This window comes from Arachis ipaensis, chromosome B05 (assembly GCF_000816755.2).
Source record: "Arachis ipaensis cultivar K30076 chromosome B05, Araip1.1, whole genome shotgun sequence".
In the NCBI taxonomy this organism is placed as follows: domain Eukaryota; kingdom Viridiplantae; phylum Streptophyta; class Magnoliopsida; order Fabales; family Fabaceae; genus Arachis; species Arachis ipaensis.
Window position 1 is genome coordinate 106,562,154 of NC_029789.2, and position 2,282 is coordinate 106,564,435.

The following is a 2,282-nucleotide window of genomic DNA, read 5'->3' on the forward strand; positions in this document are numbered from 1 at the left end:
GGTGCAGTAAAGTCACCAAGCATCCTCCTTGTATTATTATTATTTTCGGCTGCCATCTCCTCTTCTTGTTCGAAAATTTCTGAAATGTTGTCTCTGGACTGTTGTATTTTAGCTTCTCTTAGTTTCCTTTTCAGAGTCCTTTCAGGTTCTGGATCTGCTTCAATAAGAATATTCTTGTCTTTACTCATGCTCATATGAAAAAGAGGGACAGACAAATAATAATAATAATAGGGATCCTTTTTACCACAGTATAGAGGTCCCTGTGTGAATAGAAAGAGAAAATCTGAGCTCAGAGAGAGAGAGAGGGGGTTCGGATTTTTGGTGAGTGAGGAAGAGATGTTAGTAAATAAATAAACAAATAGAAGAAGATGAGAGGGGGAAGTGAATTTTCGAAAATAATTTTTGAAAAAGAGTTAGTGGTTTTTGAAAATAGTTTTTGAAAAATGTTAGTAATTTTTGAAATTTTAAAATCAAAAGTTAAAATAATTAGTTAATTAAAAAGAAATTTTGAAAAAGAGGGAAGATATTTTCGAAAATTGGAGAGAGAGGGAGTTAGTTAGGTAGTTTTGAAAAAGATAAGCAACAAACAAAAAGTTAGTTAGTTAGTTGAAACCAATTTGAAAATCAATTTTGAACAGATAAGAGGATAAGAAGTTAGAAAGGATATTTTAAAATCAATTTTTGAAAAAGATAAGATAAGAATATATTTTTGAAAAGATATGATTGAAATTAGTTTTGAAAAAGATTTGATTTTTAAAATCACAATTAATGACTTGATTCACAAGAATTCACAAGATATGATTCTAGAACTCAAAGTTTGAATCTTTCTTAACAAGCAAGTAATAAACTTGAAATTTTTGAATCAAAACATTAACTGATGATGTTATTTTCGAAAATTAGGAGATAAAGATAAGAAAAAGATTTTTGAAAAATATTTTTAAAAATTTTCGAAAATAACTAAGAAAAATGAAAAAGATTTGATTTTTGAAAAAGATTTTGAAAAAGATAAGATTTTTAAATTGAAAATTTGATTTGACTCATAAAAACAACTAGATTTTAAAAATTTTTGAAAAAGTCAAATCTAATTTTCGAAATTTTATGAGAGAAAAGAGGGAAAGATATTTTTTTATTTTTGAATTTTTTTAATGATGAGAGAGAAAAACAATGAAAATGCTCAATGCATGGAAATTTTTAGATCAAAACAATGAATGCATGCAAGAATGCTATGAATGTCAAGATGAACACCAAGAACACATTGAATGTCAAGATGAACATCAAGAACTTATTTTTGAAAAATTTTTAATGCAAAGAAAACATGCAAGACACCAAACTTAAAAATTTTTCATGTATAGACACTATGAATGCAAGAATGCATACGAAAAACAAGAAAAGACACAAAACAAGAAAACATCAAGATCAAACAAGAATACTTATCAAGAACAACTTGAAGATCATGAAGAATACTATGAATGCATGAATGCAATTTTCGAAAAATGCAAGATGAGTATGCAATTGACACCAAACTTTCAACTTGACTCAAGACTCAAACAAGAAACATGAAATATTTTTGATTTTTTATGATTTTATTATTTTTTTTGTATTTTCTTTTAATTTTTTCAAAAATCATTTTGAAAAAGAAAAATAAGGATTCCAAAATTTTTAATATGAATTCCAGGAATCTTATGCTCTTTAGTCTAAAGCTCCAATCAAAGGGTTAGGCATGGCTTAATAGCCAGCCAAGCTTTAGTATGTAACTCAGACATGACACGCCTGACATACCCTATCCAAAAGAATTAGACATGGCTTTACAGCCAGCCAGGCTTCAACATGCTTCATGAAACACTAGAATTCATTCTTAAAAATTCTGAAGAAAAATATATTTTTTTTGAAAACATTTTTTTATCTTTTTTTTGAAAAACAGATGAGAAATTTTTGAAAGGTTTTTGAAAATTTTTTGAAAATAAAACAAAAAGAAAATTACCTAATCTGAGCAACAAGATGAACCGTCAGTTGTTCAAACTCGAACAATCCCCGGCAACGGCGCCAAAAACTTGGTGCACGAAATTGTGATCTCAAGCAACGGCGTCAAAAACTCTGTACGCACGTCTTTAATAAATTGTTTTTCATTCACAACTTCGATACAACTAACCAACAAGTGCATTGGGTCGTCCAAGTAATAAACCTTACGTGAGTAAGGGTCGATCCCACGGAGATTGTTGGTATGAAGCAAGCTATGGTCACCTTGTAAATCTCAGTCATGCGGATATCAAAAGGTTATGGAG